The sequence below is a fragment of the Tachyglossus aculeatus genome, chromosome 23, assembly GCF_015852505.1.
Source record: "Tachyglossus aculeatus isolate mTacAcu1 chromosome 23, mTacAcu1.pri, whole genome shotgun sequence".
NCBI lineage: Eukaryota > Metazoa > Chordata > Mammalia > Monotremata > Tachyglossidae > Tachyglossus > Tachyglossus aculeatus.
The window spans coordinates 41493437-41521280 of record NC_052088.1 but is presented as its reverse complement, the minus strand read 5'-3'; the positions used below and the strand labels follow the sequence as shown (position 1 = coordinate 41521280).

General features: G+C 48.7%; 1 long non-coding RNA gene and 1 pseudogene across 1 annotated transcript; both read right to left on the bottom strand.

The window, feature by feature from the left end:
* Positions 1-8261: 8261 nt before the first annotated feature.
* Positions 8262-10251, bottom strand: LOC119944658. The gene is made up of 2 exons (XR_005455935.1): positions 9506-10251; positions 8262-9118 (listed from the first exon to the last, which is right to left on the bottom strand). It is a non-coding gene; the product is annotated as an uncharacterized LOC119944658 (long non-coding RNA).
* A 16088-nt stretch (positions 10252-26339) lies between these two features.
* Positions 26340-27393, bottom strand: LOC119944672 (annotated as a pseudogene).
* Positions 27394-27844: the final 451 nt, after the last annotated feature.

Below are 27844 nucleotides of genomic sequence, written 5' to 3'. Positions count from 1 at the left end.
CTCCCCCTTCTAGACTGTGAGCCCACTGTTGGGTAGGTACCGTCTCTATGTGTTGCCCACTTGTACTTCGAAGCGCTTAGTACAGTGCTCTGCACACAGTAAGCGCCCAATAAACACGACTGATTGATTGATTTTCCAGTGCCTAGTACAGTGCTTTTCACCAAGGAGGATATTCAATGAACAAGAATAAGCAAGCAAATGAATCAATGAAGCAGCGTCGCTCAGTGGAAAGAGCCCGGGCTTTGGAATCAGAGGTCATGGGTTCAAATCCTAGCTCTGCCACTTGTCAGCTGTGTGACTTTGGGCAAGTCACTTCACTTCTCTGGGCCCCAGTGACCTCATCTGTCAAATGGAGATGAAGACTGTGAGCCCCACGTGGGACATCCTGATCACCTTGTATCTACCCCAGCACTTAGAACAGTGCTTGGCACATAGTAAGCGCTTAACAAATACCAACATTATTATTATTATTATTATTATTATTATTATTCTCTGTGCCTCAGTTACCTCATCTGTAAAATGGGGATGAAGACTGTGAGCCCCACGTGGGACAACCTGGTCACCTTGTATCCTCCCTAGCGCTTAGAACAGTGTTTTGCACATAGTAAGAGCTTAATAAATGTCATTAAAAAAATAAAAAAATGAATCAATCAGGCAGCGAACTCACGCTCTAAGCTCTTCCCTGAGGCCTCCCCAGTCCCCACTGTCCCCTCCATTCTGTCTCTCCTTTTTGCTTCCTTTTTAATGGCGTACGTTAAGCACTTCCTGTGTGCCAGGCACTGTGCTGGGCGCCACTGGGGATACAAGAGAGGTTGGATACGGTCCCTATCCCACGTGGGGCTCACACTCTTGTCCCTCCACTTTGTAGATGAGATGACTGAGGCCCAGAGAAGTGAAGCGAACTGCCCAGGGTCGCACAGCCGAGGGGTGGCAGAGCTGGGTTTGGGACCCAGGTCCTCTGACTCTCAGGCCTGGGCCCTTTCCGTTAGGCCACCCTACTTCTCTCCTCCCTGCTTCTGTTCCTTTCAGCCTCTGGGGGAAGGACTATTGGTGTAAGAAATAATTAGAGGAGGCCAGGTTTAGGGGGCTCTTAATCCAAGAGCCTGGGGAGAATGGAAGGAAAAGGCAGGGAAGGTGAAAAAGACAGGAAGGAAGGGAGGGTCAGCTTTAAGGCCCCAAGCACTGACTCTCCCTCCCTCCCCTCTCCTCCCCTCCCTGTCTCCGTGTGTCTCTCTCGGATTTCCGGCCCTCTTCTGTGATGCCAATTTGTACTTCCCAAGCGCTTAGTACAGTGCTCTGCACATAGTAAGCGCTCAATAAATACGATTGATTGATTGATTGATTGGCCTCGGCAACGTTCATTATTAATAATAATAATGGCATTTATTAAGTGCTTACTATGTGCAAAGCACTGTTCTAAACTCTGGGAAGGCTACAAAGCGATCAGGATGTCCGACGGGGGGCTCACAGTCTTAATCCCCATTTTCCAGATGAGGTCACTGAGGCCCAGAGATGCGAAGTGACTGGCCCAAAGTCACACAGCAGGCAATTGGCGGAGCCGGAATTTGAACCCATGACCTCTGACTCCAAAGCCCGGGTTCTTTCCACTGAGGCACACTGCTTCACCTCTTCCTCCTTTCAAAGCCCTACTGAGAGCTCACCTCCTCCAGGAGGCCTTCCCAGACTGGGCCCCCTCCTTCCTCTCCCCCTCCTCCCCTCCCCATCCCACCCAGCCTTACCTCCTTCCCCTCCCCACAGCACCTGTATATATGGATAGATGTTTGTACGGATTTATTACTCTATTTATTTATTTATTTTATTTGTACATGTTTATTCTAATTATTTTATTTTGTTAATATGTTTGGTTTTGTTCTCTGTCTCCCCCTTCTAGACTGTGAGCCCACTGTTGGGTAGGGACCGTCTCTATATGTTGCCGACTTGTACTTCCCAAGCGCTTAGTACGGTGCTCTGCACACAGTAAGCGCTCAATAAATACAATTGAATGAATGAATGAATGAATGAATGAATAAAACATATCAACAAAATAAAATGAAGAGAATAAATATGTGAAGGGGGAGACAGAGAACGAAACAAAACATATTAACAGAGACAGACAACAAAATAAAACATAAACAAAATGAAATAAAGAGAATAAATATGTGAAGGGCGAGAGAACAAAACAAAACATATTAACAGAGACAGACAACAAAATAAAACATATCAACAAAATAAAATAAAGAAAATAGATATGTGACGGGGGAGACAGAGAAAAAACAAAACATATTAACAGAGACAGACAACAAAATTAGACATATCAACAAAATAAATTAAAGAGAATAAATATGTGAAGGGGGAGATATTGTTAATATTATTAATATTATTATTAATAATAACTTGTACTTACCCCAGAGCTTAGAACATTTAAACACCATTTGCAAAAAAAAAAAAATAACCAAAAACCTTCCATGTGGAGAGAGGAGGAGCTGGCAGCGATTCACTCCTTCAGAGTAGAAGCCAAGCGACATCCAAGGGGCCACGGGCCCCTCGGTGACTGAGTAAAAACCCATGTGGCCTTCCTGGAGGAGAGGGCAGAGTCCGGGAAGGAGAGTCTGGAGACTTGGGTTTGCGTCCCATCTCGGCCACTGCCCGGCTGCGTGACCTTGGGCGAGTCGCTTAACCTCCCTGGGCCTCAGTTTCCTCATCCGTAAAATGAGGATATGAGGGATTGCGCGCCTCATGCGGGACGGAGACTGTGTCCAGTCTCATGGCCTCATAGAGAGGGAGCGTGGCTCAGTGGAAAGAGCCCGGGCTTTGGAGTCAGAGGTCGTGGGTTTGAATCCCGGCTCCGCACTTGCCAGCTGTGTGACTTTGGGCAAGTCACTTCACTTCTCTGGGCCTCAGTTCTTTCATCTGTAAAATGGGGATTCATTCATTCAATCATATTTATTGAGCGCTTACTGTGTGCAGAGCACTGGACTAAGTGTTTGGGAAGTACAAGTTGGCAACACACAGAGATGGTCCCTACACAACAACAGGCTCACAGTCTAGAAGGGGGAGACAGACAACAAAACAAAACATGTAGAAAGGTGTCAGAGTCGTCAGAACAAATAGCGTGGCTCAGTGGAAAGAGCCCGGGCTTTGGAGTCAGAGGTTATGGGTTCGAATCCCAGCTCTGCCATTTGTCAGCTGTGTGACTTATTATTAAGTCACTTAACTTCTCTGGGCCTCAGTTACCTAATCTGTAAAATGGGGATTAAAACTTTGAGCCCCCCAGGGGGACAACCTGATCAACTTGTAACCTCCCCAGCGCTTAGAACAGTGTTTTGCACATAGTAAGTACTTAATAAATGCCATTGTTATTATTATTATTCTTAATTAAAGCTATATGCACATCCTTAACAAAATAAATAGAATAGTAAATATGTACAAGTTAAGCAGGTCAGACACAGTCCTTGTCCAACATGGGGCTCACAGTCTTAATCCCCTTTTACAGATAACTAAGGAACAGAGAAGTCAAGTGATGTGCCCAAGGTCACATAGCAGACAAGTATCATACTGTGAGCACCCTGGGGGACAACCTGATCACCTTGTAACCTCCCCAGCGCTTAGAATCAATCAATCGCATTTATTGAGCGCTTACTGTATGCAGAGCACTGTACTAAGCGCTTGGGAAGTCCAAGTTGGCAACATAGAGAGACGGTCCCTACCCAACAGTGGGCTCACAGTCTAGAAGGGGGAGTCAGAGAACAAAACCAGACATATTAACAAAATGAAATATGAGATATGAGATATGTACAAGTAGAGTAATAAATATGTACACTGCTTTGCATATAGCAAGCTCTTAATAAATGCCATTATTATTATTATTATGGCATTTGTTAAATGCTTACTATGTGCAAAGCACTGTTCTAAGCGCTGGGGAGGATACAAGGTGGTCAGGTTGTTCTACGTGGGGCTCACAGTCTTAACCCCCATTTTACAGATGAGGTAACTGAGGCCCACAGATGTTAAGTGACTTGCCCAAGGTCACACGGCTGACAATTGGCGGAGCCGGGATTTGAACCTATGACCTCTGACCCAAGCCGAGGCTATTTCCACTGAGGCACGCTGCTTATCTATAACTATTACTATTATTATTATTATTCTCAGAGAAGTGAAGTGACTTACCCAAGGTCACCTCGCAGTTAAGCGGCCGACACTGGATTTGGAGCCAGGTCCTTCCGGGCTGTAGTCACCAGGCGGCGCTGCTTCCCTCCCAGATGAGAATTCCGGGCCTCCGCGCTTCTCTATCGCCCCCTGGTGGCCCTTTGCTCCAACAGCGCCGGCTTCTCCGGGATGTAGCCACCAGGCGGCGCTGCTTCCCTCCCAGATGAGGATTCCGGGCCTCCGCGCTTCTCTATCGCCCCCTGGTGGCCCTTTGCTCCAGCAGCGCCGGCTTCTCCGGCTCAATCAATCAATCAATCGTATTTATTGAGCGCTTACTGTGTGCAGAGCACTGTACTAAGCGCCTGGGAAGCACAAATTGGCAACATATAGAGACAGTCCCTACCCAACAGTGGGCTCACAGTCTAAAAGGGGGAGACAGAGAACAAAACCAAACATAGTAACAAAATAAAATAGATTGATATGTACAGGTAGAATAAATAGGGTAATAAATATGTACAAAAATATATACATATATACAGGTGCTGTGGGGAAGGGAAGGAGGTAAGATGAGGGGATGGAGAGGCTCCTTTCTCACCGCCTGCCTCCCCCTGGCCCGGATCGCCCTCACCGCACCACAAAGACCAGACCACCACTCTCCAGGTCTTCAAAACATTATTAAGGTCGCAACTCCGCCAAGAGGCCTTCTCTGATTAATCCCTCTTCCCCCACCCCTCCCCGGCTCCTTCACCCTTCTGCATCCTCGACGTCTGTAACCAGTGGCCGTTCCCCCTTTCCCTTGCAGCGCTTATAGGCAGATCTGTAAACTATGCATCTGGTGCACAGAAATGCAGGGGTTGTGAGCACAGAAGGAACAGGTAATAACAATGTTATTATTAATAATTAGTAGTAGTAATGTGGCATTTCTTTAGCACTTAAAATATACCAGGCACCGTACCAAGCGTTGGGGTAGATACAAGAAAATTGCTTTGAACGCAGTCTCTGCCCAAAATGGGGCTCACAATCAATCAAGTCAATCGTATTTATTGAGCGCTTACTGTGTGCAGAGCACTGTACTAAGCGCTTGGGAAGTACAAGTCGGCAACATCTAGAGACGGTCCTGACCCAACAGTGGGCTCACAGTCTTCGTCCCCGTTTTACAGATGAGGTAAGTGAGGTAGAGGGAAGTGAAGTGACTTTCCCAAGGTCACACAGCAGACAAGCGGCAGAGCAGGGATTAGAACACAGGTCCTTCTGACTTCCGGGCCCAGGTTCTCTCCACTAGGCCACACTGTGCAGCGCTTAAATGCCATAATAATAATAATAATAATAACAATAACACAGCATCAGATACCACATCAACATGAATGACTCCCAAATCCATCTCTCCAAAAATATGCCATGTGAGAGTGGAGAAAGCTTTTTCTTTCAGGACAGTGTCATCAAATCATCAATTACACTTCCACAACTATTTCCCCTCTCTGCAATTTATATTAAGGTCTGTCTCCCCCTCTAGATGGGGTGGGCAGCTCGTGTCTTCCAACGTCCATGTACTGGGCTCCCCCAAACGCTTCATATAATGCTCTGCACACAGCAAGCGCTAGATACTGTGGATTGATTAATGAGCTCATTGTGATTACAGAACAATTATACCACCATCACAAAGGTTTGGATAGACTCGCTGCAGCAACTAGACTACCAGCATCCAAAAATGGTGATTATAAGAGGGAGATTTTGCCATTTGGAATTGGAAAAACAAAAGTAATCGGGAGTTACGGTACTTGCTCCACGTGGGAGAGGGACTGTATCTAACTTGATTTCCTTGGGTTCACCCCAGCTCCTGGTACAGTGCGTGGTACATAGTTAAGTGCTTAACAAATACCATTATTAATAGTGACCATAATAATAAAATGGGGATTCAATACCTCTTCCCCCGCCTTCTTATACTGTGAGTTCCATGTAGGACGGGGACTGAATCCGACCTGATAATCTTGAATTTACCTAGGGCTTGGTACAGTGTTTGGCACAAACTGGGCACTTAAAATGCCACCACAATTATTATTATACAGAAAGGGGTTAGGAGGCCACCTTGTTTCTAACCAGATTTCTGTCCTCTCTCTCTGTCTCCTTCCTCTGCCTTGTTAACTAGAGGAGAAGGGTTTGGCTCGGCAGATTGGACATTGCTTATGAGGCCACATGGGAGATTAATCAATGGTGCTTATTTTATGCAGACCACTATTCTAAATGCTTGGGAGTCTTCAACAGAGCTGGGAGACAGGATCCCTGCCTTCAAGTGTCTTACATTCTACCAGGGGAGGCGGACACTAAAATTAAAGTACAGGTAGGTGGGATATCTGGGGCACAAGTGTGTGTGCTAGTGTGTGCGCCCTACCAGTTGGGCTATCTATGCATAGGTGTGAAGTTATTGGAGTTGTCTGCTTGTGGGTGCTTGCACGTGCCACCTATGATGTCTCCATCCTGTGTGTGTCTAGTTACAACTCCCTGTCACGGGCCTTGGAATCAAGTCACAAGTTTATTTGTCTCTGCGTGTTTGTGTGTGCACGCCACTGAAATTTGCACAAAGAAGCGTGGCTCAGCGTTAAGAGCCTGGGCTTTGGAGGCAGAGGTCATGGGTTCAAATCCCACCTCTGCCAATTGTCAGCTGTGTGACTTTGGGCAAGTCACTTAGCTTCTCTGTGCCTCAGTCACCTCACCTGTAAATTGGGGATGAAGACTGTGAGCCCCCCTTGGGACAACCTGATTACCTTGTAACCACCCCAGCATTTAGAACAGTGCTCTGCACACAGTAAGTGCTTAATAAATGCCATTATTATTATTACTACTATTATTATTGTTATTACACTCACCCAGATAGGCTATTTACACATGAGTGGCTATTATTTGAGTTGTCTGCTTGGGGTTGCTTGCATGTAGTTACCTATGATGTCACCAGTCTGAATGTGGCTGGTTATAATTCCCCGTCTTGGGCCACAGAATCAGACGGTCATGGGTTCTAATCCCAGCTCTATCACTCGTCTGCTGTGTGACCTCGGGCATGTCACTTCCCTTCTCTGTGCCTTACCTACCTCATCTGTAAACTGGAGATTAAGAAGTGAACCCAAGGTGGGACAGGGAGGAGGTCCACCCTGCTTTGCTTTTGTTCCCCCAGCACTCGGATCAGTGCCGGCCGCGTTTTGGGTACTTAAATACCACAAGGGATTAAAACCAGCTCTGCCCCTTGTCTGCTGTGTGACCTTGGGTGCGTCCCTTCACCTCTTTGGGCCTCAGTTGCCTCGTGGGTACAATGGGGATGGAGACTGTAGGCCTTGATCGGGACAGGGACTGTGTCCAATCTGACGGCCTGTGTCTAACCGAGCTCTTGCTGCAGTGCCTGACACATGCGAAGCACTTAACACATACCACAATTATCATCATCACTACTATTACAACAGAGTTAGTAGAAACATTCCCTACCCACAAGGTGTTCCCAGACTAGATGGGGACATGACTATAAAAACATGTGATGTATATTCTGGCATTTAAGCATTGAATACCCTAAGTATTGTGTTTATTATTAGAAAAGGGGGAGGGGAAAGCAGAAACCCAGAGAGATGGAGGGACACCGCTAAAGTCACAGTCCAAGTCACTTAAGTCCCTTTAATATGACTGATTGATTCCCAGGTCGTAGAACCTCCAATCTGAGCCACTGCCCACCTCCAACCCACGTCACCTCCTTCCTGTCTCTTGGGCCTAAGAAGATCATGCCGTCCGGCCTAGCCCCGCACGACAAAGTTGACGGGGGCAGAGAGAAATCTGAGACTCTCCCACCCAAGGGAGCCACATTCTTCTCAAACCCCTCAGGCTGGGTATGGGAACAGGGAAGGAGAAAAAGAGGGTGTCATCACCCCCTCTGTTTGCCTTCTCAAGTCTCCAGCCCCCTTACATGCGTGGGTGAGACTGAAGGAATGAAAGGTGGAGGTTGGGAGGGAGGAGGGAGGGTGATAGCTTGTCAATCTACAAATTAGAAGCAGGTGACATCCTCCTGCTTTGAGTACACCGCTCACACCCCCAAATTATAACCCTTCTGGGGAGCTGCCAGTGGATCGAGGGATGCAGGAAAGACAAAAAAAAATCCATTTTATTCCATACAGACGTAGATGGGCTCACAGAGCCCAGGCAGCCAAGGGGACAGGGAGGGGGAGGAGGAGAGGAGGGGGCTGGACCACGCCATTTCTGTTGGTAGGATGGGAGGGAAACCATTCTGCATCTTCCCACTTTAGAATTTGCTGCTAGTCCTCTCCCCCCCGCCCTTATGCTCATCCAGGAGGGATGGAGGACATAGGGTAGTGACACATACACACAGATAGACACACACACACACCCCACTACTCCTGTCCCTTGCTCCCCGTGGGTGGCCCCCTCAGGCGGGAAAGAGAGTCTGTACTCCTGAAGCCAGAGCAGGCCCGACAACTCCCAACGGACCAGAGCGGAAGTAAGACACGCTGACTATAGAATTAAGAGCCCCGGCACGACTTCACGCCCGGTCTTGAGGTCCACGGAGTACGGGCCCAGGACTCTAGACCCCTGTTTCCAGAAACCTTTACCCGCCAAAGAGGGGCAGCCCCTCTTGCCCTGCTCCTGTCCCGACCCTCGCTCTCACACAAGAAACAGACACACATACACGCACACGCCTCCATCGCCTCCTAGATTTGCAAGAGACTGATTTGGCACCCATGATGCAGGGTTTGACCCTTGACTCCTAAAGGAAATGGCATTGTCTGGAAGGGGGGGATACAGTTGCAGGCTGGGGGTGGGGAGGGGTGTCCACGGGGCAGCAGCCCAGTGCCAACCGATTCCCTCATGGTGGGGCCGACGCAATCAATCTATGAGTGTCCATAACCCCAGGTGAGTAGCCGGTCAGTCCTCCACTGTCCACGGGGCCGAGGAGTTCAGTTCAGGGCTGTGCTGGGGCTTCCTGGGGACAGATGTGACCGTTGGTTGGTTGATGAGGTATGCCGCAGCCCTCCCAGGGGGAGAGAGCCAGCCAAACACAGTTGGGGGGTGAGGAGGAGGCTTGGATGGGTCTCCAGTGGGGAGCCAATTCTTCCAGCCTGGGATCAGGAAGTTGGATGTTGGGGAGAAGCCTGGTCAGGGGTCACTGCTCTGGTTTGTGGACCAGAAGGATGCAGTGGATTGTGTGTGTATGTGTAGTGGGGAATAAGGGACAGAGTTCCCTTCACTATAATCTCTCAAGCACTTTGTGTAGTGCTCTAGACTTAAGTGCTCTATAAAAGCCCATCGATTCCTTCCACTTGCCTGCAACAGAACCCAGACAGCCCCATGCTTAAGGCATAAAACTCACCGTTCTGTCCAGTCCTGTCTGCACCAACACGTCCTTGGGAGGCGGGGTTGGACCAGGGGGTCAGGGTCTTCCAGGATGCACCTGGGGCTCAGGCCCTTTCTTTGGCCCTAAGGAGAAATCTTGTCAGGTCTCAGGTCAGGGGGGGCTGCAGCCCCAGCCCCATCTGTGCCCCCATGCTGCAGCTGGACTGTCCCCTGCAAGCTCACTCACCCCAGAAGTGAGAGCGAGCACAAGAGGAAAAGAGGAAGCAAGTGAGGGAAAGAACGAGATCCCAAGTAAGAGCCAGAGATGAGGGGCGACCCCTCGGACAGAACAGAGCAGCTGCCATTCACACACCCTGCAGGGGAGGCCCTGGCTGCCTTGGTCACCCCAAGGCAGGACACCCCAGGCAGTCTGGGTTTCCCCCAGAGTCACAGCCCCTGCAGACCCCACCCCGCAATTCCCCAGGGGCTTACCTTTGAACAGGATTGTCTAGGAGGCTTCTCCAGAGGGTAGAAACAAGCTGGGCTTCTGCCCTTTCTCTCAGGCAGCCAAATCCCCGAACACTTACCCAGTGCCACGCTGGTCCTTCACCCCTGCTCCACTTCCAGTCCACCCACAGGAGGCCGGATTGGGGCAGCTGACCCCAAATTTGGCCTAGCGCTAGACCACACCCCCTCAAGCACCCTCTTTGGCAAACGATTTAGGAGACACAGTCCCTGCTCACTGGGAGCTCACAATCTCAGTCCGTCAGTCAGTTCATTGCATTGGAGTACTTCCTGTGTGCAGAACACTGTGCTCACCCGTTGGCACATACTACAATAGAACAATGCAACAAACATGCCACAACAAGCTCACAGCCTCAAGGGGGAAAGCAATGACTTTGGAACAACATGGGGAGAATGCTTCAAAGACGTCAGCCTTACACAGCACACATGGCTCCTGCTCTTAGGAAGCTTCTGATCTACATGACTGACATTAAAATTGAGTTATATGCAGGTGGAACGGCATAGACACTGTCAGTACTTGAAGTTGTACATGCTGAACCCATGATAAGCTTGAATCGGCATGAAAAACAAGTAAATCGGTAGGTAGAGTGAAGGGTGGCAATATTGCATTAAGACAGCAAGAGTGTTTATCGTACACCATTTGACGGATCACCGTATGAAGAGCACGACGGGGGTGAGAGGCCTCAGTCAATCGTATTTGTCCAGCACTTACTGCAGAGCACAATATAACCATCGACAGACAGATTCTCTGTCCACTATGAGCTTACCATCCAGAAGGGGAGACTGACATTAATAGGAATAAATTACGTCCATTTAAGTAGCAGCCGTGACAAGTGGGTGGAAGAGTCAATTGGAAATATTCTGTAGACTAGATTCCAACTCAAGGAGAGATTTGCACTTGGTAACTCCGTCTCCCGGGTGCACATCTATTAAGTACTCAACGAATACTGTTGGAGACTCAGCTTCTGCTCTTACAAGGAATCCTGCTGGAGACTGAGCCTCGGCTCTTACAACCGCGCTTGTGCTGGTGGTGCTCTGGATCAGGCCAGAGTATTTATTGAGCACGCAGTACCCTATTAAGCATTTTGGAGAGCACAACGTAACAGACATTCCTTGCCCACAAGCAGTTTACAGTCTACTCCACATGGGTGGGGCTACTGAACCCCAACTCATTGCTGGGCTTTTGTGGGGCTCCCATGGAGTCCCACAGTGGCATAATCAGAGACTTGTATCTTAGGGTACACGAATTGGGAATTCCAAAAAAGAGTCCCCCGACGGCAAACTGCGGTTGGCGCGATCTGCCCTCGAGGCGTGCACCATGGCACTGCCGCCCCACCCCTTCCCCATCGGCGGGTCTCGGTTCCCGTCCCCGGGAGGGGGGACTCACATTATGACGCTCCAGGACCGACCCACGGCGGTGAATTCAGTGAGGAGAGTGGAAAGCAGAGGGCATGTTTTCCATGGATGGGGGCTGGAGATGTACCCAATTTTGTATAATGGGGCGGGGGGTTGCACAAGCCCTGTGGAAACTGCCTTGAATCCAACACAGTCCAGGAACAAAGTCCTGTGTTGAGGTTGTGGAAGGTCACTCGCTTGGATGACTTTATGGTCGAGGGGGCAATACTAGCTAAATGGGGCCTGGCAAGAGCACAGGAAGAGAGCTCAATGACAAAGACACACAGACACACAGAGACACTCAGAGACAGTGAACATGCACCCCCATGCACCCCATGATTTCGGCCCCATTGAAACCCTCACCTCCAGATCCAGAGCAGCAATCGTTTCCCTAAAAAACAAACAAATAAACTTGATTGCATCACAACCCCTCAACTTCCTCCACTCCAGAGAACCAAATCAGAGGCTCAACTACCAACACTGTTAACCACACACATCAGTGTCCAATCCGACAGCACTTGGAACACATATTAAGTGCCTGCCAAATACCATCATCTCATCAACAGAATGGACAAGGAAATGCTATCCAACACATTCTCCTACCACCCTCAGCCCTCTCCACTACATACACATCATTAATCCAACTGACAATGACTATCCAGCCCTAGTCTCCTGCCTGCCCTGCTACATACACAACTCCAGCTTTCTTCACCCACCCCAACTCCTTGGATAATTCAGTACAGGTGATATCACTTAACCCAACCCTAGATTATCAACTCCATTGCTATCACTACCTAGCTTGTACCTACTCCAGTGCTTACTACAGTGCTTGGCATAGAGTATATAACAAGTACCATTATTTTTTATCAATAATACAAAGTCAATCATATTTATGGTGCACTTACTGTAGGCAGAGCACTGTCTTAAACACTGGGGTGAGTACAAACTCCTAACTGCTGCCCCCTTCACCAGGGTGCTGCCACCACCACTAGGTCAGTTATCCCCTATTTGGGTCTCCCTGCTTCACCCCTTTAATTCAAACCCTGAGCCCAGCCCATTCCTCAACCCCCTCAATCACCATAATGAATAAAATCCCTAATATCCCAAACGTAAGCATCCAACTCCCCTCACGAGCCACTCCCTAACGTCAGTTAGCCCCACATTAAGTCACCCCCCAAAAGCAACAGGCCAAGTCACTTCTGATCCATCAAAACCAAACCATTTGTCCTACCCGCCTCAGCACCACCAGAACCACTGATTAATGAAGTAGGTAGAGAAAGCCAACTTTGGGGGGCTCTTAATCCAATACATCAACTATCACAACTGAAGAAAAGATAAGCTCATCACAGGGCCATTACAGGCCCTCCTCACCAAAACGCCAGAGGAACACGCTCTGTCTTCTCTCCTCAGCCTACAGCAAATAAAACCCACAGGCCTTACCTCTGGGACGTCAAAGGGGCACTGCCCTTGCCCCATGGAGTGGAGAGACTAAGGGAGTGACTGGGTTTCCAGGAGGCAGGGCTATAAGAGCAAGGAAAAAAAGAGGCAGAAGGCTATTAAGGAGAAGAGCATTTGCAGCTGCTCAGCATTAAAAGGATCTGGAAAAACACCCTTAATTATAGACACCTGCAACCCATTCAAATACTCCTCGAGGATAGCATCTAATTCTCAGCCAGGGTTTTTGTTAATATGTTTTCTTTTGTGGTCTGTCTCCCCCTTCTAGACTGTGAGCCCACTGTTGGGTAGGGCCTGTCTCTATGTGTTGCCCACTTGTAGTTCCCAAGCGCTTAGTACAGTGCTCTGCACACAGTAAGCGCCTAATAAACACGACTGATTGATTGATTTTCCAGTGCCTAGTACAGTGCTTTTCACCAAGGAGGATATTCAATGAACAAGAATAAGCAAGCAAATGAATCAATGAAGTGGCGAGGCTCAGTGGAAAGAGCCCGGGCTTTGGAATCAGAGGTCATGGGTTCAAATCCCAGCTCTGCCACTTGTCAGCTTGTGACTTTGGGCAAGTCACTTCACTTCTCTGTGCCTCAGTGACCTCATCTGTAAAATGGGGATGAAGACTGTGAGCCCCACGTGGGACAACCTGATCACCTTGTATCTACCACAGCACTTAGAACAGTGCTTGGCACATAGTAAGCACTTAACAAATACCATTATTATTATTATTATTATTATTATTATTCTCTGTGCCTCAGCTACCTCATCTGTAAAATGGGGATGAAGACTGTGAGCCCCACGTGGGACAACCTGATCACCTTGTATCCTCCCCAGCGCTTAGAACAGTGCTTTGCACATAGTAAGAGCTTAATAAATGTCATTAAAAAAATAAAAAAAGTGAATCAATCAGGCAGCGAACTCAAGCTCTAAGCTCTTCCCTGAGGCCTCCCCAGTCCCCACTGTCCCCTCCACTCTGTCTCTCCTTTTTGCTTCCTTTTTAATGGCATATGTTTAGCATTTCCTGTGTGCCAGGCACTGTGCTGGGCACCACTGTGGATACAAGATGGGTTGGACACGGTCTCTATCCCACCTGGGGCTCACACTCTTGTCCCTCCACTTTGTAGATGAGATGACTGAGGCCCAGAGAAGTGAAGCGAGCTGCCCAGGGTCGCACAGCCGAGGGGTGGCAGAGCCGGGGTTGGGACCCAGGTCCTCTGACTCTCAGGCCTGGGCCCTTTCTGCTAGGCCGCCCTACTTCTCTCCTCCCTAATTCTGTGTTTTTCAGCCCCTGGGGAAGGACTATTGGTGTTAGAAATAATTAGAGGAGGCCAGGTTTGGGTGGCTCTTAATCCAAGAGCATGGGGAGAGTGGAAGGAAAAGGCAGGGAAGGTGAAAAAGACAGGAAGGCAGGGAGGGTCAGCTTTAAGGCCCCAAGCACTGACTCACCCTCCTTCCCCTCTCCTTCCCTCCCTGTCTTCGTGTCTCTCTTGGATTTCCAGCCCTCTTCCCGCCCCATCACGCTAGCATCGGCAACGTTCATTAATAATAATAATAATGGCATTTATTAAGTGCTTACTATGTGCAAAGCACTGTTCTAAACTCTGGGAAGGTTACAAAGCGATCAGGATGTCCCACGGGGGGCTCACAGTTTTAATCCCCATTTTCCAGATGAGGTCACTGAGGCCCCAGAGATGGGAAGTGACTAGCCCAAAGTCACACAGCACGCAATTGGCAGAGCCAAAATTTGAACCCATAACCTCTGACTCCAAAGCCCGGGCTCTTTCCACTGAGGCACACTGCTTCACCTCTTCCTCCTTTCAAAGCCCCACTGAGAGCTCACCTCCTCCAGGAGGCCGTCCGAGACTGAGCCCCCTCCTTCCTCCCCCCTTTCCCCCTTCCCCTCCCCCCCCCGCCTTACCTCCTTCCCCTCCCCACAACACCTGTATATATGGATAGATGTTTGTACAGATTTATTACTCTATTTATTTATTTGATTTGTAGATGTTTATTCTAATTATTTTATTTTGTTAATATGTTTGGTTTTGTTCTCTGTTATCTGACCTTGGCTTCACAGACTCCGTCCTCTCCTGGTTCTCCTCTTATCTCTCCGGTCGTTCTTTCTCAGTCTCTTTTGCAGGCTCCTCCTCCCCCTCCCATTCTCTCACTGTGGGGGTTCCCCAAGGTTCAGTGCTTGGTCCCCTTCTGTTCTCAATCTACACTCACTCCCTTGGTGACCTCATTCGCTCCCACGGCTTCAACTATCACCTCTACGCTGATGACACCCAGATCTCCATCTCTGCCCCTGCTCTCTCCCCCTCCCTCCAGGCTCGCATCTCCTCCTGCCTTCAGGACATCTCCATCTGGATGTCCGCCCCGCCACCTAAAGCTCAACATGTCGAAGACTGAGCTCCTTGTCTTCCCTCCCAAACCTTGTCCTCTCCCTGACTTTCCCATCTCTGTTGACGGCACTACCATCCTTCCCGTCTCACAAGCCCGCAACCTTGGTGTCATCCTCGACTCCGCTCTCTCATTCACCCCTCACATCCAAGCCGTCACCAAAACCTGCCGGTCTCAGCTCCGCAACATTGCCAAGATCCGCCCTTTCCTCTCCATCCAAACCGCTACCCTGCTAATTCAAGCTCTCATCCTATCCCGTCTGGACTACTGCACTAGCCTTCTCTCTGATCTCCCATCCTCGTGTCTCTCTCCACTTCAATCCATACTTCATGCTGCTGCCCGGATTATCTTTGTCCAGAAACGCTCTGGACATATCACTCCCCTCCTCAAAAACCTCCAATGGCTACCGATCAATCTGCGCATCAGGCAGAAACTCCTCACCCTGGGCTTCAAGGCTCTCCATCACCTCGCCCCCTCCTACCTCACCTCCCTTCTCTCCTTCTGCAGCCCACCCCGCACCCTCTGCTTCTCTGCCGCTAATCTCCTCACCGTACCTCGTTCTCGCCTGTCCCGCCGTCGACCCCCGGCCCACGTCATCCCCCGGGCCTGGAATGCCCTCCCTCTGCCCATCCGCCAAGCTAGCTCTCTTCCTCCCTTCAAGGCCCTGCTGAGAGCTCACCTCCTCCAGGAGGCCTTCCCAGATTGAGCCCCTTCTTTCCTCTCCCCCTCGTCCCCCTCTCCATCCCCCCGCCTTACCGCCTTCCCCTCCCCACAGCACCTGTATATATGTATATATGGTTGTACATATTTATTACTCTGTTTATTTATTTATTTATTTATTTTACTTGTACATTTCTATCCTACTTATTTTATTTTGTTGGTATGTTTGGTTCTGTTCTCTGTCTCCCCCTTTTAGACTGTGAGCCCACTATCGGGTAGGGACTGTCTCTATGTGATGCCAATTTGTACTTCCCAAGCGCTTAGTACAGTGCTCTGCACATAGTAAGCGCTCAATAAATACGATTGATTGATTGATTGATTGATTCTCTGTCTCCCCCTTCTAGACAGTGAGCCCACTGTTGGGTAGGGACCGTCTCTAGATGTTGCCGACTTGTACTTCCCAAGCGCTTAGTACGGTGCTCTGCATACAGTAAGCGCTCAATAAATACAATTGAATGAATGAATGAATGAATTCAATCCTACCTATTGAGCGCCTACCATATGCAAAGCACCGTACTAAGCCTGGGGAGAGTACAACATTACAACAAACAGATGTCCAGCACAGTAGCCCAAGATGCTCTGTCCTGGCCACTGGTGGCCAGCTGACCCCTGCCTAAAGCCCAGTGGAAAGAGCCCAGGGCTGACCCCGGTTTTAATCCCAGATTGGCCACTTGCCTGCTGGGTGACCTTGGACCAGTCACTTGGCTTCTCTAGTGCATATTCATTCACTCAATCGTATTTATTGAGCGCTTCCTGTATGCAGAGCACTGTACCAAGAGCTCGGGAAGTCCAAGTTGGCAACATATAGAGACGGTCCCTACCCAACAGTGGGCTCACAGTCTAGAAGCGGGGGGGGACAGACAACAAAACAAAACATGCAGACAGGTGTCAAAGTAGTCAGAACAGCGCATAGAAGAGTGCTTGGCACACAGTAAGCGCTTAACAGTAATAGAAATAATAATAATAATGATGATGAAAATCATTGTGGTATTTCATTCATTCATTCAATCGCATTTATTGAGCACTTACCGTGTGCAGAGCACTGTGCTAAGTGCTTGGGAAGTATAAATCGGCCACATAGAGAGACGGTTCCTACCCAACAACAGGTATTTGTTAAGTGCTTACTGTGTGCCAGGCACTGTACTAAGCGCCGGAGTGGACACAACCAAATCAGGTTGGACACAGTCTCTGTCCCGCATGGGGCTCACAGTTTCAATCCCCATTTAACAGATGAGGAAACCGAGGCCCAGAAAAGTGAAGTGACTTGCCCAAGGTCACCCAGCAGACACGTGGTGGGGAATTACCATTATTATCATTCTTTGTGCTTAGTACAGTGCTCTGCACACAGTAAGTTTTCAATAAACACGATTGACTGACTTTCCCCATGCCCACATTGATCCTTGCGGACTTCCAAATTCATTCATTCATTCATTCAATCGTATTTATTGAGCGCTTACTGTGTGCAGAGCACTGTACTAAGCGCTTGGGAAGTACAAGTTGGCAACATAGAGAGACGATCCCTACCCAACAGTGGGCTCACAGTCTAGAAGGGGGAGACAGACAACAAAACAAAACATATTACCAGTGATAGATAACAAAATAAAACATATCAACAAAATAAAATAAAGAGAATAAATATGTGAAGGGGGAGACAGAGAACAGAAGAAAACATATTAACAGAGACAGACAACAAAATTAGACATATCAACAAAATAAAATAAAGAGAATAGATATGTGAACGGGGAGACAGAACAAAACATATTAACAGAGACAGACAACTAAATAAAACATATCAACAAAATAAAATAAAGAGAATAAATATGTGAAGGGGGAGACAGAGAACAAAACAAAACATATTACCAGAGACAGACAACAAAATAAAACATATCAACAAAATAAAATAAAAAGAATAAATATGTGAAGGGGGAGACAGAGAACAAAACAAAACATATTAACAGAGACAGACAACAAAATTAGACATATTAAAAAATAAAATAAAGAGAATAGATATGTGAAGGGGGAGACAGAACAAAAGAAAACATATTAACAGAGACAGACAGCAAAATAAAACATATCAACAAAATAAAATAAAGAGAATAAATATGTGAAGGGGGAGACAGAGAACAAAACAAAACATATTAACAGAGACAGACAACAAAATAAAACATATCAAAAAAATAAAATAAAGAGAATAAATATGTGAAGGGGGAGACAGACAACAAAACACAACATATTACCAGAGAGAGACAGACAACAAAATAAAACATATCAACAAAATAAAATGAAGAGAATAAATATGTGAAGGGGGAGACAGAGAATGAAACAAAACATATTAACAGAGACAGACAACAAAATTAAACATATCAACAAAATAAAATAAAGAGAATAGATATGTGAAGGGGGAGACAGAACAAAAGAAAACATATTAAGAGAGACAGACAACAAAATAAAACATATCAACAAAATGAAACAAAGAGAATAAATATGTGAAGGGGGAGACAGAGAACAAAACAAAACATATTAACAGAGACAGACAACAAAATAAAACATATCAACAAAATAAAATAAAGAAAATAGATATGTGAAGGGCGAGACAGAACAAAACAAAACATATTAACAGACAAACAAAATTAGACATATCAACAAAAGAAAATAAAGAGAATAGATATGTGAAGGGGGAGACAGAGAACAAAACAAAACATATTAACAGAGACAGACAACAAAATAAAACATCAACAAAATAAAATAAAGAGAATAAATATGTGAAGGGGGAGACAGGGAATAAAACAAAACATATTAACAGAGACAGACAACAAAATAAACATATCAACAAAATAAAATAAAGAGAATATGTGAAGGGGGAGATATTATTAATATTATTACTATTATTACTAATAATAACTTGTATCTACCCCAGAGCTTAGAACATTTAAACACCATTTGCAAAAAAAAAAATAACCAAAAACGTTCCATGTGGAGAGAGGAGGAGCTGGCAGTGATTCACTCCTTCAAAGGAGAAGCCAAGCGACATCCAAGCCACGGGCCCCTTAGTGACTGAGTAAAGGCCCATGTGGCCTTCCTGGAGGAGGGGGCAGAGTCCGGGAAGGAGAGTCTGGAGACTTGACTGCCCGGCTGCGTGACCTTGGGCGAGTCGCTTAACCTCCCTGGGCCTCAGTTTCCTCATCCGTAAAATGAGGATACGAGGGATTGCACGCCTCGTGCGGGACGGAGACTGTGTCCAGTCTCATGGCCTCATAGAGAGGGAGTGTGGCTCAGTGGAAGGAGCACGGGCTTTGGAGTCAGAGGTCGTGGGTTCGAATCCCGGCTCCGCACTTGCCAGCTGTGTGACTTTGGGCAAGTCACTTAACTTCTCTGTGCCTCAGTTACCTCTTCTGTAAAACTGGGGATTAGGTCTGTGAGCCCCACGTGGGACAACTTGATTACCTTGTATCTACCACAGTGCTTTGCACATAGTAAGCGCTTAATAAATGCCATTATTATTATTATTATTATTATAGCCTTAAATCTACCCCAGTGCTAAGTGTCCCTGCAGTATTGATCGATGGTAGTTATCAAGCACTTACTGTGTGCAGAGCAACCTACTAAGCGTTTGGGAAAGTATGACCTAACCGAGTTGACAGACACGTTCCCTGCCTACATATTAAGTGCTTCGTATATAGTACGCACTTACTTAATGCCATAATTATTATTATTACTACTGCTTCTTCAGAGGCCACGGTTTTGCCCTGGGTGAACATGAATTATATCCACTCGGTTACTCGACCTAGAGTGGAGCTGAGAAGCAGCGTGAGAAAAAGCACTGGAGTCAGAGAGACCTGGGTTCTAATCCCTTCTAGACTGTGAGCCCACTGTTGGGTAGGGACCGTCTCTATATGTCGCCAACTTGGACTTCCCAAGCGCTTAGTACAGTGCTGTGCACACAATAAGCGCTCAATAAATACGACTGATTCTCTGCCACTGGACTTTAAGCTAGCTGTGGGCAGGGAACGTGTCTACCAGCTCTGTCACATTATACTCTCCCAGAGCGCTTTAGTACAGCGCTCTGCTCCGTAAATATGATTGCTCGCTTGAGGAAGTCATTTAACTTCTCTGTTCCTCACTTATCACATCTGTAAAATGGGGATGAAGACCGTGAGCCCCATATGGGACACGGACTGTATCCAATTCTCTGTAAATATGATTGATCGCTTGAGGAAGTCATTTAACTTCTCTGTTCCTCAGTTATCACATCTGTAAAACGGGGATGAAGACCGTGAGCCCCATATGAGACACGGACTGTGTCCAATTCTCTGTTCCTCAGTTATCACATCTGTAAAATGGGGATGAAGACCGTGAGCCCCATATGGGACACGGACTGTGTCCAACTTCATTATCTTGCATTGCCCCCAGTGCTTAGTACAGTGCCTGGAACATAATAAGCGCTTAACAAATACCATAAAAAGAAACAAAAAACAACAGGAACACACAGCTGGGTTTCTATCTGGCCAAGCCAATTTTTGACCCCGGAGCCGAATAATAATAAAAATAATAATAAAAATGGCATTTATTAAGCGCTTACTATGTGCAAAGCACTGTTCTAACCTCAGTTTGTAACCTCCCCAGCGCTTAGAACAGTGCTTTGCACATAGTAAGCGCTTAATAAATGCCATTATTATTATTATTATTATTCTAAGCGCTGGGGAGGTTACAAGGCGATCAGGTTGTCCCACGGGGGGCTTACAGTCTTAATCCCCCATTTTCCAGATGAGGTAACTGAGGCACAGAGAAGTTAAGCGACTGATCCAAAGTCGCACAGCTGCCGGGATTTGAACCCATGGCCTCTGACTCCAAAGCCCGGGCTCTTCCCACTGAGCCACGCTGCTTCTCCGAGAGATCCTTTCTAGACTGTGAGCCCACTGTCGGGTAGGGACCGTCTCTATATGTTGCCAACTTGGACTTCCCAAGCGCTTAGTCTGGTGCTCTGCACACAGTAAGTGCTCAATAAATATGATTGAATGAATGAATCCCTTCTGTCCCGTGATCCAGTTCCAACAGTAATAATAATGATAATAATCACGATTGCAGTATTCGTTAAGCACTTATTACTGCTAATCACTGGGGTAGATATAATAAAATCAGGTACACGCAATCCCCAAGTCTTAGACGATCCCTGTCCTGACCTGTGGGCTGGACGAAATCGCCTACGACCCCCTTCCAGAAAATAATTAGCTGCTCGCCGCTGTCTAAATCTGATTATCCGAGGGAAGTGGGACAAGGTTGAGGGCCTCCATCATCAAAGGCCATTCTTCCCTGCTCAGAAGCAGCACGGCCCAGTGGACAGAACACAGTTCTGGGAATCAGAAGGAGCTGGGTTCTAATCCCGGCTCCGCCACCTGTCAGCTACGCGACCTTGGGCAAATCACTTCATTTCCCCTGGGTCTCGGTTACCTCATCTGTAAAATGGGGGTTAAGTCTGCTCTCCCCCTCATCCCCCTCTCCATCCCCCCATCTTACCTCCTTCCCTTCCCCACAGCACCTGTATATATGTATATGTGTTTGTACATATTTATTACCCTATTTATTTATTTTACTTGTACATATCTATTCTATTTATTTTATTTTGTTAGTATGTTTGGTTTTCTTCTCTGTCTTCCCCTTTTAGACTGTGAGCCCACTGTTGGGTAGGGACTGTCTCTATATGTTGCCAACTTATACTTCCCAAGCGCTTAGTACAGTGCTCTGCAAACAGTAAGCGCTCAATACGATTGATTGATTGATTGAGCCCCAGGCAGGACAGGGAACGTTTCTATCGATTCTGTTATTCATTCATTTAGTCGTATTTATTGAGCACTATACTGAGCGCTTGGAAAGTACAATTCGGCAACAGATACAGTCCCTACCCAACATCGATACTATACTGTCCCAGAACGCTTTCGTGGCTTGGTGGAAAGAGCACAGGCTTTGGAGTCAGAGGTCATGGGTTCAAATCCCAGCTCTGCCCCTTGTCAGCTGGGTGACTTTGAGCAAGTCACTTCCCTCCTCTGGGCCTCAGTTCCCTCATCTGTAAAATGGGGATTAAGACTGTGAGTTCCCTTGTAATCTCCCCAGCATTTAGAACAGTGCTTTGCACATAGTAAACGCTTAATAAATGCCGTCATTATTATCATTTAATACAGTGCTCTGCACACAGTAAATGCTCAATAAATGTGACTGAATGAATGAATTAGTTTCTATAATAATAACTGTGGTATTTGTTAAATGCTTACTACTGTACTAAGCACAGGAGTAGCTAATCAAGTTGGATACAGTCCCTGTCCCACGTGGGACTCACGGTCTCAATCCCCATTTTCCAGATGAGGGAACTGAGGCCCAGAGAAGTGAAGTGATGTGTCCAACGTTCCCCAGCAGACAAGCGGAGGAGCCGGGATGAAAACCCACGACCTGATAATTCCCAGGCCTGGGCTTTATCCGCTCTGGCACGTATCTATCCCAGTGCTTAGTGCAGCGCCTGGCACCTAGTAAGCGCTTAACAAGAGAGGCAGCATGGCTTAGTGGAAAGAGCCCGGGCTTTGGAGTCAGAGGTCATGGGTTCAAATTCCGGCTCGGCCAACTGTCAGCTGTGTGACTTTGGACAAGTCACTTCACTGGGCCTCATCTGTAAAATGGGGATTAAGATTGTGAGGCCCCCGTGGGACAACCTGATCACCCTGTAACCTCCCCAGTGCTTAGAACGGTGCTTTGCACATAGTGAGCGCTTAATAAATGTCATCATTATTATTGCTTTGCACATAGTAAGTGCTTAATAAATGCCATTATTATTATTATTATTATTATTATTAATAAACACCATGAGAAAAAAAAGCAGAGGGGACGAGGTTGAGGGCCTCCATCCCAAAGGGCCGTCCTTCCTTGTTCAATCCAATTCTACCCTCAGAGGTCAGCGAGGAGGTCTCCCCTCCATCCCCCTGTCACGCCGAGCTTGGGAGCTCATCTGATCTCCGCGTTCACTCTGCGGAAAACCTCCTCCCTCCACCCTGGCCCAGACCTGGAATTCCTCTCACTGAGCTGGCCGGATGGGGCTAGGGACATTTAATAATAATAATAATAATAATAATAATAATAATAATAATAATAATAATAATAATAATGGCATTTCTAGACTGTGAGCCCACTGTTGAGTAGGGACTGTCTCTATATGTTGCCAACTTGTACTTCCCAAGCGCTTAGAACAGTGCTCTGCACACAGTAAGCGCTCAATAAATACGATTGATTGATTTGTTAAGCGCTTACTATGTGCGAAGAATTTGCCGCCCAAGTCACCTCCTCAGGCTCTGTCGGGGGCCACGGCTTTAAGGAAACAGTCGGACGGTACCTTGTGTTTCCATCTTTAAGCAGCGTCTCCTTGGCTGATTAAGCGGCGGCCTCGGCTCTTCCCCAAGAGGCGTCTTCCATCTTCCTTGGGATCCATCAGGCCGTGGGCTCTGCCCTTTTGGAAGGCCACAGTGGGGTGATTCTCTTCCTTGTTGGTCTGAGTGAGCCCGCAACGGGTACCGTTTATTCATTCAATCGTATTTACTGAGCGCTTACTGTGTGCAGAGCACTGTACTAAGCGCTTGGGAAGTACAAGTTGGCAACGTATAGAGACGGTCCCCTACCCAACAGTGGGCTCACAGTCTAGAAGAATTTACTTTGGAAGTCTCCGAAATGTATTAATAGAAATGTTTTCCCTGAGCTTTAGCTGGGATATGAGGAAGGGAATCATGGGGCACCCGACAAAAGGAAAAGAAGAGCAGTGTGACCTAGTGGCTAAAGAGAAGCAGAGTGGCTCAGTGGAAAGAGCCCGGGCTTTGGAGTCGGAGGTCATGGGTTCAAATCCCACACCGCCAATTGTCAGCTGTGTGACGTTGGGCAAGTCACTTCACTTCTCTGGGCCTCAGTTCCCTCATCTGGAAAATGGGGATGAAGACTATGAGCCCCCTGTGGGACAACCTGATCACCATGTAACCTCCCCAGCACTTAGAACAGTTCTTGGCACACAGTAAGCGCTTAATAAATGCCATTATTATTATTATTGTTACCGTGCAAAACGCAAGGTAACCAGGTCGGACATAGTCTCCGTCCCCCAGGAGGCTCACGGTCTAAGTATGGGGAAATAGGATTTAATCCCCATTTTACACACGAGGATTAAGTGACCTCTCCAAAGTCACAGAGCCGGAACTAGAACCCAAGTTTTCTGGCTTCCAGTCACGCTCCTTCTGCCAGGATTGACTAAGAGAAATGAACGACCAATAAAAATGTAACGGCCAATAAAAATGTAGCTGTCCAAGGGCTAAAACAGCCCTTAAATACCAGCGGGGCCGGGGAGAGAGAAGAATCATCCAGCCTTCTAAAAGGAAGGATAAATGGAAGTTGAGAAATACGTGACCTAAATAGAAGGCAAATCTTTCAATCTGGCAGGAAAATCCGTCCCACACTGAACCATTCCAGACCTGGCTCCAGAAGACTTTGAAAAATCAAACATCAGACTCATCTTTAGTGGAGAGCCAGCCCGTAATAGCGTTTACTTGGACCTATTTCGTATCGAATTTCTACAGCAGGAAAATAAAGAAGTGTGTTTATTTTATAGGAACTATAAAAACATAAAGGTACACTATGATGCTTGGCACAAATCGACTGGAAAGAGTACGGGCCCTGGGGTAAGAGGGCCTGGTTTCTAATTCATTTATTCATTCAATTGTATTTATTGAGCGCTTACTGTGTGCAGAGCACTGTACTAAGCACTCGGTTAGTACAACTTGGCAATGTATAGAGACGGTCCCTCCCCAATAGCGGGCTCGCAGCCTCATGTCGGCTGTGTGACGTCGGGCACGTCGCTTTTCCGGGCCTTGGTCTCCTCATCCGTAGAAGGGGGATTCAGGATCTGTGCTTCCTCCCACTTTAAGCCTGTGAGCCCCACTTGGGACAAGGGACCGTGCCTCGCCTGATTAGTTTGTATCGACCCCAGCGCCGCAGTTCCGCTGTGTGACCTTGGGCAAGTCACTTGGCTTCCCTCATCTGTAAAATGGGGGTGAAAACTGTGAGTCCCACGTGGGACAGGGTCCAGTCCCATTAGCTTGGACCTACCCCAGCGCTTAGAACAGTGTCTGGCACCTAGTAAGTGGTTAAATACCGTTACGAAGAAAGGGGGTGGGGGGAGTTCCCGCTCCTTGGAAGCCCCTGACGGCTACGAGGTCTTTGGAGAGAGGGGGTGCGGAGGGCGGGGGCAAGGAAACAGGAGCAGGTTTTCGATACCCACCAGACACCACCATCCATCCATCCATCCATTCAGTCGTATTTATTCATTCGTTCATTCGATCGTACTTATCGAGCGCTTACTGTGTGCAGAGCACTGTACTAAGCGCTTGGGAAGGGCAACATAGAGAGACGGTCCCTACCCAACAACGGGCTCACGGTCTGGGAGGGGGAGACGGCCAACAAAACAAACCATGTGGACGGGTGTCAACGGAACAAACAGAATTAAAGCTAGATGCACCTCATTAACAGAACAGAATATTAAGTGTCTACCAGTAAAACAGAGTAATCAATCTGTACAAACGTAAATACGGGTGCTGTGGGGAGGGGAAGGTTTACTGAGCGCTTACTGTGTGCACAGCACTGTACTAAGCGCTCGGGAGAGGATGCCACCACAATAAACAGACGCATTACCCGCCCACAGAGCTGATAAGACCTCCCTCCCATCCCTCCATTCCCATACCTAACGGCCCAGTTGAATCGCGTTGCCGGCCCGAGCTGGGGCGGACACGACCCTCCTCTCTCCCGAGACTTGGCGGTGGCTGCCGGGCTGGGGGGAAGCAGCGTGGCCTAGTAGACAGAGCCCGGGCCCGGGAATCAGAAGGACCCGGGCTCTGATCCCGCTCGGCCGCTTGTCCGCCGTGTGACCTTGAGCAGGTCACTTCCCTCCTCTGGGCCTCGGTTACCTCATCTGGAAAATGGGGATGGAGAACGTGAGCCCCACGTGGGACAGGGACTGCGTCCCAACGGATTAGCTTAGATCTACCCCAGCGCTTAGAAGGCCGCACACAGTAAGCGCGTAACAAATGCAATCGTTATCATTATAACGATTATTATATTATAGGTTATAATATATTATTATAGGTTGGCCTGCCCCTCGGCCCATGGTTCCCGCCCCCAGCCCTGCCAGCTCTCTTCGGAGAGGCCCAGGGGCTTCCCGGAGACCCCCTCGGGCGGCTCATCTTCCGGACGCCCAGCCGGTTCCCGGCGTCCGAAGACGTTTCCAAAATAAACCCGCGAGCCCCGGTTTCTCCTTTCAAGGACCCCACGATCTCCGAGATCTTTCTTTTAAATCTTTATTTATCATACAAATTATTTACACAGTCGGCTCCTTGGCCCGTCGGGGGGCTGAGCCCTGTCCGGGCCCGACCAGGGGAGCGGGGGTGTGTGCCTGGGGAGGGGGGAGAGGGAGCTGGGACCCCCCGAGACCCGCAGCCTCCTTCCCCGTTGCCGGGCAGGCCCTGGGTTCGCGGCGTGTCAGGAGTCCAGCTGGCCGGCTTCCACGGTCCTAAAGAGCCTTAGTTATAAATAAGAGTACCGGAGCGCCTAAAAGACTATGAAAAGACGGCCAACAAAGCTGTACTGAGCGCCCCCGAGCATCCCCCCAGCGCCCCACTGAGGGTACCAAACCGGGGCACTCCAAAGGGGGCTCTTTTCATTCTTCGACTCCCCGAAGATACCGGTCTCCGGACCGCGGCTCCAGGCGCGGGGCTGCCAGGGCGTCCCCTCCGCCGTACGATTCGAGCCGATAGCGAGAGGCTTCAACCTTGGGTCCGACAGCTGCTGGACCGGGGTTGGGGGAGGAGGGAAGGCGGGGGCGGCCACAGGGAGACGGGAAAGGCGGTCCACCATCACGAGGCCAGACGCCCCTTCCCGGGTCTGAGGGACGAAGAGTTGTTTTTTGTCCCACGGGGGAGCGACGGGGGTCTAACCTGCACGTGTCTTACCAGCAGATTAGGCAAAAAGCAGCACCCTTTTCCTGGTCCCTGAGGAAAGCAGTCCAACTGCGGCCTGGAGGATCCCCGCGGGCTTTTAAGGCTTTCGGACTCCGGCACCCCCGGCCAAGGGAAACAGACGGCCGCGGCGGAAAGGACCGACCGAGGCCCCGGAGGCCGGGAGCGAGCGTTCGGCCTCGCGGCTGGGCTTTTTCCCTTTTCTTTTTGGCGACAGACATGGCTTGTGAGATTCCCCGCGCTGAACGCCGCTCTGGAAGTGGGGCTCGCGGCAAAGCCTTCCGGGAAAGGAGCGTTTTCTCCCTCGACTCGATTTCGGGCGTCGACGGCGCTTCCCCGCCGGGTGACCGGGAGGAAGCGTGCAGCCGTCTCGCCGGGAATGTCGGCAACTTCTTTCCCGTCGGGCTTGGCTCATTCAACAGCCCCCGACCCCTTCCGTCGCTTGGTCGAGAGCCGGGAATTAAGGGGACGATCCCGGGAGGGGGTTGACGACCGCTACCTAGGGAGAACCCCAGCGTCCCGGCTCCCGGCATTTGATCCCCGCGGGCGGGTCGGAGCTGGGCCGGGGATCCGCCCGTCTGGAACGAGTGATTCCGGGTCAGGGAGAGGACTACGAGGAGGGAGAACCGGGACCCGTCACCGTCTCCGTTCCAAATTTCCGCAGGGAAAACGTCGCCGGGGGGATCCGGGATGAGAGCGACCCGGCCTACCCTTTCTGGAGCATCCATCTGCGGGGCAAGGGATTCCTCTCGGGGTCACGGGAAGGAGGGAAGCCCCCGGACGCCGCGGGATGTTTAGTTTGAGGCAGCTGGCCTGACCCAGCTGCCTCCGTTGTACTTTGGGGAAAAGACGGATTCAACGCCCGC